Genomic DNA, 12271 nt, shown 5'->3' with positions numbered 1-12271 from the left:
CGGCCCAGGAGGAGTCTCAGTAGCAACTCCTAACTCAGGGGGGGTAGGGGGGTGCAGAGGGGGGAAGGGGGCGATTCCCAGCCCGCGGCGCCGACGGTCGCAGTGCAGCCTACCGGGAGGCAGAGCGCGGCAGCAGCTGCAACCATTGCAGGGACCCGCATCTCCTTCGCTTGCCAGCCCAGCAGAACTCTTAGGAAGGAGAGGTTGCCGCCCGGCAGGGCTTTCCATTGGGAGGCGCGAAGGCTTTAGTGGGCGGGAATTGGTGCAAATATAGGCAGGGCGGGCACCAGCAGCGTGCACAAGCAGCGTTTCCTCCCCCTCTCCCCTCCCGTGTCAACAAGCGAGGCGCCTGCGCAGGGTATTTGCTTCCCTAGTCGGGCCCGCAGTTTGGTCTTCTAGGGGGGCAGCTGCACCCCCTTGCTGGGTACACCCATGTGCCAGATCCCTCACTGATGGGCAAGGTACACTTTGTCCTAATTTGATGCAATTTGGTTCAGCAGTTACGGAGAAAGGCTGTGACCTCTGCGCGCGCAATGCCTACATTTTTATATATATAGATAATTTTATAATTTTATTTACAAATTGCGTTTGAAAATGGAAGCATTCACTTCCAGGTTGTTGGTGTTTGAAAGCCTTGCAGAATTTTAAGCATAACCTTTCTAGCATGTGAAATGAGCGCAATTGTGCGGTAGTTGGAGCATTCTTTGGCACTGCCCTTCTTTGGGATTGGGATGTAGACTGATCTTCAATCCTCTGGCCACTGCTGAGTTTTCCAAACTTGCTGGCATACTGGGTGTAGCACCTTAACAGCATCATCTTTTAAATTTTTAAATAGTTCAGCTGGAATATCATCACTTCCACTGGCCTTGTTATTAGCAGTGCTTTCCAAGGCCCATTTGACTTCACTCTGCAAGATGTCTGGCTCAAGGTCAGCAACCACACTACCTGGGGTGTATGAGACCTCCATATCTTTCTGGTATAATTCCTCTGTGTATTGTTGCCACCTCTTCTTGATGTCTTGTGCTTCTGTTAGGTCCTTACCACTTTTGTCCTTTATTATGGTAATCTTTGTAGGACATGTTCCTTTCCTATCTCCAATTTTCTTGAACAGATCTCTGGTTTTCCCCATTCTATTGTTTTCCTCTATTTCTTTGCATTGCTCATTTAAGAAGACCCTCTTGTCTCTCCTTGCTATTTTTTGGAAATCTGCATTCAGTTTCCTGTATCTTTCCCTATTTCCCTTGCATTTTGCTTGCCTCCTCTCCCCCGCTATTTGTAAGGCCTCGTTGGACAGCCATTTTGCTTTCTTCCATTTCCTTTTCCTTTGAAAAACAATTTTTGGAATTACTTTTGGACTTTAGAGATAAGATGCGTAAGCACAATGGAAAAGTACCAATCCCAACAGGGAATGAAGAGAACAAAGTTGAAATACCATCAGACTTGAATCATGAAATACTTAAAGAAGAAGAAGAGGCATGGATCATTGTTCCTCCAGTGGGAGGGGGGGAACAGGATCCATGTTTGAACCAAAAGACCTTCAGAGAAGAACCAGCATGGAAAGATGCCCGTCCAGTGAGAGGGTGGGGGCAGGATGCATGCTGGGGACAGAGTTTGAGGGGAACAAATTATGGAAGAGGGTTGAAATGTGGAAATACAATTGGATGGTCTTCATGGGGTCACAAAGGGTCGGACATGACTAAACGACTAAACAACACAACAACAACAGTTGGATGGTATTGTGCAACAGTTAAAGAATTGGGGAGACAGCAGGGGACGAAGAGGGTAGAGCAGTGGTTGGAATGGGTCAGAGTGGGAGTGGGGTGAAAGCTTTCAATATATGATTTTCTCTGATTGATTAAGATGGTTCGAATCTGGAATGATTTAAGGAGCTAGCTGTGTCTTCTGGAGACACTGATTCCAAAGGGGGGGTGTGTGAACTAGATTTAAATGTTTACTTGTGATTAGATGAAATAGTATCTGTTTATATGGATATTTTTGGGAATGAAATAAGGGCTTTGGGGAGAAATAAAAGTTAAAGGGATTAGTTGTTATGTTTTTTTAGAATTAGGTTAATTGATCTGGGAATGATATTTGCAGGTGAATATGAAATTAGAAATGATTTAAGTATAGGTTAAGATGTATTACGAAATTGTTCAAGGTTAAGGAAAAAATATGTTGAATGATATAAGATATAATGAGAAATTGTTTAAGGTTTCTAAAAATATATTAGAATGATTCAAGATATAAATGAAAACTGCTTAGTTTGGTTATAAAAATGAACTCACTGAGGGAGATGTGAGGAAGTCTACAATGTTAATAAACTAGATTTTAAATTATTTTTCCCCCTTTTATTTTCTATGTCCTGTAATTTTTCTTTATTGTTTCATTTTTTCTGTTTTGTATTTTTGTATTTTGATTTATTTGAAAATGAATAAAAAGGATACTGACAAGCTGGAAGGATACTGACAAACAAGAAGGATACTGACAAGCTGGAATGTGTCCAGAGGAGGGCAACCAAAATGGTCAAAGGCCGTATGTTTAGCCTGGAGAAGAGAAGGTAAGGGGTGATATGATAGCCATGTTCAAATATATAAAAGGATGTCATACAGAAGAGGGTGAAAGGTTGTTTTCTGCAGCTCCACAGAAGCGGACATGGAGCAATGGATTCAAACTACAAGAAAGAAGATTCCACCTAAACATTAGGAAAAACTTCCTGAGAGTAAGAGCTGTTCGGCAGTGGAATTTGCTGCCAAGGAGTGTGGTGGAGTCTGCTTCTTTGGAGGTCTTTAAGTGGAGGCTTGACAGCCATCTGTCAGGAATGCTTTGATGGTGTTTCCTACTTGGCAGGGGGTTGGACGATGGCCCTTGTGGTCTCTTCCAACTCTATGATTCTATGACCTCATGCGGCCTGATGAAGATTTATTATTATTCTTCCTGCGGGCATTTTAATTGAAGTTTGTTTTGATAGATGTACCTTCTTGCGTTTTTTCCTATTGACTCTTTTTTAACTGCTTATCTCACCAGCTCAGTTCTGGCTTTGTTCTTCATGATAAAAAACAGTCCCCTTTTGTCAACTTGATGGTCCCAAATGAAGAAGCTCATAACCAGGGGTTGGTCCAGCTCCTCCTGCACTTCAGATGGACATGGGTGGGCCTCTTTGCTTCAGACAATGACAATCAAGAAAGGTTCCTGAGCACCTTAAATGGGCCCTCAGAGTCCCCCTTCAGACCCCCCTGTAGGCCCCACTTTGGCTGAGTCTCTTAAATGGGCCCTCAGAGTCCCCCTTCAGACTCCTCTGTAGGCCCCACTGTGGTTTAGGTGGTGAGCTGGGGGGTGGGCGATTGATGGGGGTGGGCGATTGATGGGGAGGGCTCGATTGTGTAGGGGCCTTAACCTCGGAGGGCAGGGATCATGAATCAGGCGAGATGAGCGGAGGGTGTGGATTGTGGATCGGGTAGGAATCTGAAGGCCGAGACCTATGGGGGGGGATCTATTGGGAGTGGGGGGGGTGATGAGTTACACCGGCAAAGGGCCCCCAGACGTTTCATGATCTTTTGACCCAGTACCTCCCTCACCTCTATTCTTCTTTGCTGCCACCAACCAGTAAGTCTGTGTACTGGTACACATATATTGGAATCCAGTCAGGTATAAGGTGAACCAAACAATTAAGTTTATTTAGGTGATGATCTTACAAGCATATAAATGCTTCACGGTTTCTCAGGTACTTTTGCTTAAACTTAACTTTTAGTATTAGTTCCCCACTTTCCTCCCTGACTGTAGTTCCCTTATTAATTCTCTCTCAGATTCAGCACAACAGCTCACCTCACTAGCTTCTCTAACCCTCTCTATCTCAAATCCTCTCCACCTCTCTCATCAACTCCACTCCTCTCATCCCTGCCTGCTTCTCCGTAGATCCCCCTACTTCTGCCTGGAGAGCTCCTATTGGCTATTCACCTCCCTTACAACTTAACTCTTGCTGGTCCCCTAGAGGTGAAACGCCATAGGGAGTCTCTGGGGTAGTTACCTCCATGGCGGGAGGGTATCCTTGGGGATCGGGGTACTGTTGGGATGGGCTGGTCTCTGGCAGAGGTCTGGTCTGTTTCCCGGGGTGGTGGGGTGAATGGAGAGTGGCCGTTATCTTGCCAGTAGGTTGGATGTTGTTTGGTGGGGTGGATGGGGAGTGGGCAGGATTTTGCCACTATGTTGGATGTTGTTTGTTGGATGTCCACTGGAGGGGGCAATTTTTTAACCACAAATCCAGGTTTTTACCTGTGTTAGGTGTGTCAGCTGGTCAGTGTAAGTGCATGTTTACCTGCTCTCATGTGACTCTGAAGTTGTGGCCAAATTTCAGGGCGATTGGGTAAGTGCTTGTGGGAGAAAAGTGGGGAATAACACACATGCACCTTCACCATTTTTATACTGTATATGATAGATTGTGTTGCAATACCTCCTCATTCCTGGCTATGTCAAGGAGGAAGTGTTCAGATAAACATTATCTCTGGGGGCATCAGAAATAAATGGGCTGTTTAGCGGCATAACCAGGAAGGACTCGCCTCCTAGTTGCACATCTTGCCCTATGGATGTCTATAGTGTGCGTTTGGCAGGTCCCAAACTTAAGGGTAAACTTTCTACAAATCCACAAGCTGCCTGGAGGCCGACAGGAAGCTTCCTTTGAACGTCATAGGGGCACATGGACCTGGTGTGGCCACTTCTCAGGGCTCTTTCCAGGAACGGTTGAACCCATCATTCACAAGTGAGGCCTCCACACCCCCAGGGGTTTAGCCTGGATCTGGACTGCACCACTTCAGCCTGCAAAGAAGACCCTGTTTTCTGGGACACATTGGTTCCACCACTTGGGGAAGCAAACCAAGTCAGGCAGGACCCTCCTCCCTTGGGAAAAGGCGTGCACTGGAGAGCAGTCCATCCTGTGAGCTGCCTCCCCTGCAGTCTGAGGCGGGACAGATCCTGCCCAGCCATAGATCCACCGCTTGGGAAAATGAAGACTGAGAATTTGGGTGCAACTTGCGCTGTTAGTTTTCCCCTGATATTTCCTGTAACAGGAATAGCAGCTCTGCTGGGGCACCTCCTTGCATAACAAAATGAATTTCAACAGAGAGAAATGTCAGGCCCTGCACTTAGGCAGGAAGAACCACCTGCACAAAGAGAGGATGGGGGACACCTGGCTTACTAGCAGGACATGTGAAAAGGATCTAGGGGTCTTGGTGGACCACTGGCTTAACATGAGTCCACAGGGTGAAGCAGCAACAAAAAAAGATAACTCTATTTTATTATTATTATTATTATTATTATTATTAATTATTGAATTTATATACCGGCCTATACCTGGAGGTCTCAGAGCGGTTCACAGAATAAAATCAAAATATAAAACCACAAAATACACAAGCAAAATAAAAACAACAACCCAACCCCCCCCCCCGAAAAAAAAACATTTTACAAGGGCACAGGATGTCAATCAAATCAACCAAAGGCCTAGTTAAATGAGCAGAGGTTGGGGGGCCATCTGTCCTGGATGCTTTAGCTGAGATTCCTGCCTTGCAGGGGGTTGGTCTAGATGACTCTCCAGGCCCTTCCAGTTCTCAGATTCTGTGATGCTATGGTTCTGTATGTTATAATGTCAAGGGATAACACCATTTAGGGTTGTCGTAAATTCCTATTCCAAGCCTCAAACGCGCATAACAAGTCCAGTCTACTTTGCAGGGCTGTTGTAACGGGGACACCCTACGCCACGTTGGGAAATGGGTGTGGAAATGACCGGATCCCCATGTCCCCCCTCCCGGCAAGGGTTTAAAAGAGATGAAGGGGGAATGTAACCTTCGTGCCCCGGATGACTTTTTCGGAGGTTGGGGGGGGGGGTCTCTTTCCCTGCCGCCTCCGGGGATCGAACCTGGGAGATTATCAGGAAAGAAAAAGGATATTTAGAGCTTGTTTGGAAGGAGGAGAATTTGTGTCTTCTGGGAGGGAGGCGTCACTCATTCCTCCCCCCAAGGGTCAGTGAGCTCCACTTCCTAGAGAGGCAGGAAAGATTGGAGGGGGGAGCCAAGGGGGGAGGGGGAGGGGACGCCATTCACATTCCCAGAAGAGGAGCAGCTCTGCAGAGGAGGAAGAAAAAAGGTGCAAAAAATTTTGGGGGGGTGGGGGGAGATTTGAGGTTGTGGGGAGGGGGAGAAGGATGCGTTTTTCCTCCACCTGAATCTGCAAACAGGGCAGCTGGGAAGGGACTCGGGAGGGCAGACTTTTGGGCGAGGGGCGGATGAGAGGGAGTAAGGGAGTGCGGGGGAGTCGAGCGGAGGAGGGGCTGATTTGGGCCCTGCTGGGATAAAGGAGCCCCTCCCCCAGAGGGGGCGCATTCTTGGAGAGCCCCCAGCCCTTTAGATTGCGGCGGGAAGGGAAATAGGAGTAGAATAGCGAGCAAGGGAGGGGGAGCAGAGAGGACAAAGAGGTAGAGCTGCAGGGGGGGGAAGGGGGCGATGGGCGAGGAGAGAAAGGGACAGAGACCCCCACCCAAGAACAACTCCTTCCTGGGCGCTATCTGCAGAGGCCCCGATCCATGCAATCCTGCTGCAGATGGGGACCCTCCTTTCGCAGGGTTCGCATTGCAAGCCCCACCCCCAAAAAGAAATCCGCCTTCCTGCCTTTTACTATGGGAATTGCAGCGGGGTGGGGGTGCAGGGGGGGCCTTTCTGCAGAGGGAGCACCGGCAGGGTTTGCATTGCAAGATGCTCAGCTGTCAAGAGATGCTCAGCTCCCCTGCCCACCCCCAGGCGCCTTTGAGGGAATAGAAATGGGAAGCCCCACGAGGACCCCCATCCCCAAACTGAGGCCTCAATTCCGCGCCCCTCTGCATGTTCTGGGTTCCCCCTGGCAGGAATCCCTGGGGCGCTCCTGGCTCTGCCCGGGTACCAAGGCAAGGCTTGGTGGGTCCCTTTTATCTAGAGCAGGGGTGCCTGAACTTTTTTCAAAGAGGGCCAGATTTAATGAAGTGAACATGCATGAGGGCCGACCAAAGTTGTTGACCTTTTTTTACGATTTTACCCCAAAGTTGTAGACCTTTTTTAGAACGCAGAGAGAGTATGCAGATAGATTAGGTCCCCCAAACGCACTTTGGACATGCCTGGTCTAGAGAGGGAGTCCATGGAAGGGTTAATGGAGGCGAGATAGGGCTGGATAGAGACCCCCCCCCCTGCTCTCCCTCCTCTCCCCCTCCTTGCTCATCTGGCGAGGCCCCTCTGGATGGAGAGGTGGGAGTGCTTGGGAGCAATTTGGCACGAATGGTGAGCCTGCCAGGGAGGGCTCTGGGCAAAGGGGACCCTCAGGGGCGGAGGGAGGAGGGCAGAGGAAGTTAGGGGGTTGAGGGAGGGAGGGAAGCATCCCTGGGTGAGGAATCAAAGCCATCTTGGTGAAAGAGAGAGAGATTTGGGGGCTGCCTGCCTTGACTTCTCCCTCCTGCCCAGGAATCTCCTTGGGAGAGATCAGGGAGAGATCCCTGAACAGGAGGCCTGATCCACCCACCCTCTCCTCCCTTGAAGCTCAGTCCTTGCCCTGCCATAAGTCCCAGGTCAGCTCCTGCATGGGGTGCTGGGGGCTGTTATAGTGAGTCTAACCATTGGGAGAAAGAGGAAAGGGAGGAAGCCCACTTTATTATTTCCATCCTTTGAGGCTTTTGTCTTGTCAACTAACGTCTCACCCACATGCCTGTGTCTCTGTGGAGAAACATCTAAAGGGTTCCTAAAGGTAAAAGTAAAGGTAAAGTGACCCCTGACCATTCGGTCCAGTTGTGACCGACTCTGGGGTTGCAGCGCTCATTTGGCAGGAGCTGGGACCGAGCAACGGGAGATAACCCCATTGCAGGGATTTGAACCGCCGACCTTCTGATCCGCAAGCCCTAGGCTCTGTGGTTTATCCCACAGTGCCACCCGCATCCCTAAAGGGTTCCTACCCAGAGATACCTGTGCCCCACTCCTCTCAATTCCACCAGGTTTCCATTATTCCCACTATATCAGTTCTCACATCTGTGCGTACTTAACCCGAAGTATGAGTGTAATTGGTTCTGGAAGTCTGTACTTAACCTGAAGCGTACTTAACCTGAAGTGAACTTTCCCATTGAAAGTAATGGAAAGTGAATTAATCCATTCCAGATGGGTCTGCGCCGTTCGCAAACGGAGGTGGTTGTAAACCGAGGTATGAATGTATGGTTCTCCCAAAATGGTCAATATGCACCTCCTGAGGTCAAAGGGGAGTGTGCAGGTGATTAATAAAGATCTAGAGGTCAAAGGGGACAAAATATGGCCCAAAGGGTGGAGGATTATACTGCAGAGTATGAATAACTTCATGGTGACCTTAGGAACCTGATCAATAGTGGACAGGTTCATGGACATAGAGCAGCTCCCTTCCTCCCCCCAAATTTTTTTATTCCTTTTATAATAAGACATAATACAATAAAGACAGAAACTAAACAAATACATAACAGAAACATTTAACAAAATACAGACAAACATACAGTATTTTTTGCTCCATAGGACGCGCTTAGTTTTTAGAGGAGGAAAACAGGGGGGGGGAATATTCTGAATCAAATGTGGTACTAAACTATTTAATAAACAACCGGTACCATATATCAGCATAATATTTTAACACGTTTAAAAGGAATCTTATACGCTAGTCTTTTCTGCTTTATCATCCTTATCAGAATAGGGGAGGTTTTCTGCAGGAAAATATAGTGATATTACATATATTATAGCATATACATCATTTTGCTTCCTTGAATTGTCCTAGGCATAGCAGCCAACTCCTAGAGGCCTAGGTGCCTTCACCCTCCCCGCCAATTAAATACCGTATTTGAGAAAGTCACCCCCCATGTTGAGGGCATGTGCGGCGGGGCTTACCTGCCCGCTCCAATATTTTATTAAAGTTGGAAGAGGGGGGGGGAGGGAGGGAGGACTCACATTTGTGGGTGATGCTGTGACGCTGGAACTTCAGAGCAGCAGGAGGAGATCCCTGTAGAGGACAGGATCCCTGTAAGCAGCTCTCTCTCGCTCTCTGCTTGGTTCACAGAGAAGTGGGAGGAGGGGCAGAGGGGGACACCACCACTTTTGGAAACATTAATGTGCCTATCAAAGCTACAGCCCCGCCCCCCTTTCCTTTTTCAATTCCTTGTAGTAACTTTGCAGAGCCACCTCAGCCAAATGGAACGTCCGCACACCTCTTTAAACAGCCAATAGAACTCCTAATGCTCTCATTAGCAACTGATAGAACAAGAGGGTAAAGTGAGATGTCAGATCTTGCCTGAAAGGGGATACAAACGTATTGATCTGAAAATAAATAAAACTCTGAACCTCAAGGAAAACTTGTTGCGATTGGGTTATAAACTGTATGCATTTTTGTCTTGATTATTGGACACTGTATCCCTTCATTCCACTTTTTAAACTTCTGTCTCCCACAGTATGTGTTGTTGTTTAGTCTTTGTAACTTTCTCTGTACACCCACCAACTGGCCACCCCAATTTGTTTACATAAGAACTCACAGATCTGATACAGGAAAAGGGATTTTATTACTGAACAAATAAAGCTAGAGAAGTTGAGAGAATGGGAAATCTACATGCAAATGTTCAGTTAACCCTCTCTCCTCCCCTGCGTTGGATCCCCTTAAACTCTTTGTGTCCCGGTTCCCCACATGCCCATAATGCCGCTGCTGCTTGTGAGCCTCTTCCTCTCTCGGGGGATTCCCTGCCCGTGGCTAAGACAAGCAGCTCGCAATCCTCCGATACCCAAGCCTCTGTTCCTATATTTTTTGTCCCTGGGGAGGCGTCAGCTTGGTGCGTGCAGGGTTGGGGTGTGTGGTTCCAATTGTCCCTCTTGTTGTGTGGATCCAATCCCCCCTTAAGCCACAAGCACCTCGCTGCTGTTGTCGAATTACTGTGGCTCCTTTTAGGAGCCGACAGCTGAAGGGAATAAAAACAGCACGGGCGTTCGGTCCACGTGTTGTCTTTCCCTGTGCTGCCAGCCTTTAACCTTACTCAACACCCCCATTGTGTTTGTTTGCAATCGGTCCCTGTGGGCTCATTTTAACTGCCCTGCAGCTCAAAGGGACTGCTGTTTCACCTGGGGAGGATTTTAAAACGGTTTCTTGTTTGCTGTTCATTGCAGGAGGTTTGTTTTTTGTTTCTGTTAATTTGCCACAAGTTTAAAAAGCTGCTCAAGAGCTTTTCTTCTCTTTCTCGCTTTGACCTCCCACCTTCTGGGCTAGGATTCCGAGGATTTGCACAGGTGCTGCTATCTTTTCTCTTTCCTCCCTCGACCATCACAGGACCCCAAAATCATCATGTTGTGAAGGGAAGCGAGTCCCGCCCCTCCCTCCTGCCTGCTGCTTCTGCTTCTACCACTTTCTTCTTCTGTCCCCGGATTAGCTCACTTGTCCTTTAAAAACCCATTAGTTCCTCTTGCAAAATAATGTCGCCACCTTGCCTCGCTCTCTCCCCCACCTCCTATTATTGCGGAGAGCTGGCTTGGCTAAACAGCCTCGCCAGAAGGCTCCCGGGTGTTTTCACTGGGAAACTGGGTTACTTTTAAATGTTCCAGAGAGCGCTTCTGAGGCAGAGCTGAGGGGACAAAGTGTGCCAGGCAGGCAGGCAGGCACAAAGCAGCCCTCTCGACCCCCTCCCCTCTCCTGCCGGCTTTCCACCCTCAGCGTTCCAGGCTGAGGTCGGGAAGGAAAGGGCTGGGCAGTCTCAGGCAGGTGGGGGGAGTGAGCGCAGTGTGGCAGTGGGAGGGGGCGTTGCTTAGTATTGGGGTGGCGGCGGCGAGCAACACCAGGGCCACAGCCATGCTCGCCTTTACCAGCCCTCCGCAGGAGAAGGAGAGGGAGCGACTGCCGCCCGAAGAAGAGGGCAAGGAAACAGCCTCATGGCTTCGGCCCGCCTAATCTCTCTCCTGATCTTGCCGATCAGCTGCTGAGCAGCTTCCTTTAACACCCCCTTCATTTTTCTTTTTTTAAAAAAGCACAATGTGCTTTTCGCCCCTGGGCAATTTGGCTCCAGGGACCACACCTTCGCTCCATAAGACGCACAGAGATTTCCCCTTACTCTTGAGGAGGACAAAAGTGTGTCCTATGGAGCGAAAAATACGGTATCAATATTTTTGCCCTCATTTTTACTTCACATTGTTTTGTGGACTTCCTCAAATCCCACCCTTCTGATTTTCATTTTCAAAATTGTTTTTATCCTTTGCAGTTTTCATATATCAAAACTTCAACCCTTATCCTAGAGACAAAACATTATTTCAAACTAATCATATTTCTAAAACTTTCCCCTCTTATTTCTTTTTCACTTTTTATCCACCTCCTCCTATCCCCCCATCCCCGGGCCTCCTCCTGCCACAAGAAGGTCCCAGGATGAATGGACAGTTGGAGGTGGTCCTTTTTTAAAGTTAAGCTTCTCCCTACCACCCCCCTCCCCCCAGAGCCTCCCCCTGCCACCAAGAGGCTCCAGGGCGGAAAGAGGAACAGAAGCAGAAATCCGCTCAACTATCTAATTCCCTACAATTGCTATTTAACTATGCTAAACATATTTCTCAATTCACACATTACATTATCATAGTTTCCCTCCCTAGCCTAAATCTCCTCCAAGGAAGAAAACATAAATAAAAGATCCTACAATTAATCATTCCTTTTAATTTCACATATATCATCTACATTTTCTCCTTGAACTTCAGCCTCTTCCCCCCCCCTCCCCCCGGTCTCGTCTTCCTCAATCGATACAGCAAGTTCCATAATATAGCCCAAATTCAAAACCATTTTTATCCAATCCTATAAAACCACAATTTCCTTTTTCCCCTTCATCCTACTCCCATTCTTACCTCTGTTTTTAGCCCAAAATTCTGTCCTCCCCTCCCTCTGCCCTACTGATACCATAAAGACTCTCCCTTGCCAGTCATTAGTCATTTTCCTTAAGTCCCAATAATGGTTCTTGTTCTTCCGTTGCTGGGTTAAGAAAGTTCCATGATACTACTTTGTAGAGTTTTCTCTCCAGCTTGGAGCCTTCCTTCTTTTTTCCCTTTAAAATCTTTCACCTTGTCCCCTGGAACAAATTCTTCATTTTTTTCTTTTCTCCACTGTAATTTCTTGTAGTTCCAATCCATCTTCCTTGTCCTCCAATATTTTATTATTCCTTTCTCGTTGCAATAAGCCAAGTTGCAGGGAACTAGGCAGAGGGCCTTCTCGGTGGTGGCGCCTGCCCTGTGGAACGCCCTCCCAACAGATG

General features: G+C 47.9%; 1 protein-coding gene across 2 annotated transcripts in view; it reads left to right on the top strand.

Moving 5' to 3' along the window:
* Positions 1 to 97: 97 nt before the first annotated feature.
* The window catches only part of LOC132591201 (oocyte zinc finger protein XlCOF6-like), a 19357-nt gene continuing 7183 nt past the window's right edge, over positions 98 to 12271 (top strand). Inside the window, exon 1 of one of the 2 annotated variants that reach the window (XM_060268533.1) lies at positions 98 to 2557. The gene's annotated coding sequence lies outside the window, so the exon portion shown is untranslated. Of the gene's footprint in view, positions 2558 to 6070; positions 6133 to 12271 lie in introns of those variants that run through there. The other variant, XM_060268529.1, reaches the window with a different exon arrangement.

Source organism: Zootoca vivipara, chromosome 2, assembly GCF_963506605.1.
Source record: "Zootoca vivipara chromosome 2, rZooViv1.1, whole genome shotgun sequence".
NCBI lineage: Eukaryota > Metazoa > Chordata > Lepidosauria > Squamata > Lacertidae > Zootoca > Zootoca vivipara.
This window is presented reverse-complemented; position numbering and strand designations above follow the sequence as displayed.